Here is a 261-nt window from a genome sequence, read left to right as displayed (position 1 = left end):
AGAGACTAGGTGAATGGATTAAAAAATAAAACCCACCTTTTTGTTGTCTGCAAGAAACTCATCTCACTTTCAAGGACAGACACTATCTTAAAGTGGAAGATGGAAAAAAATATACCAAGCAAATAGCACTAAGAAAAAAGGAGGCATAGCAATTCTGACAAATCTGACAAATCTGACAAAATAGACCTTAAACTAAAACTAATCAGAAGAGACAAAGAGGGCCACTTCATTTTGATCAAAGAACAAGGAATCAAGAATATA

The sequence above is a fragment of the Nannospalax galili genome, unplaced genomic scaffold (assembly GCF_000622305.1).
Source record: "Nannospalax galili isolate Female #2095 unplaced genomic scaffold, S.galili_v1.0 scaffold1744, whole genome shotgun sequence".
NCBI classification, from domain to species: Eukaryota; Metazoa; Chordata; class Mammalia; order Rodentia; family Spalacidae; genus Nannospalax; species Nannospalax galili.
The sequence above is the reverse complement of the archived record's forward strand: the minus strand, read 5'-3'. Positions refer to the sequence as shown.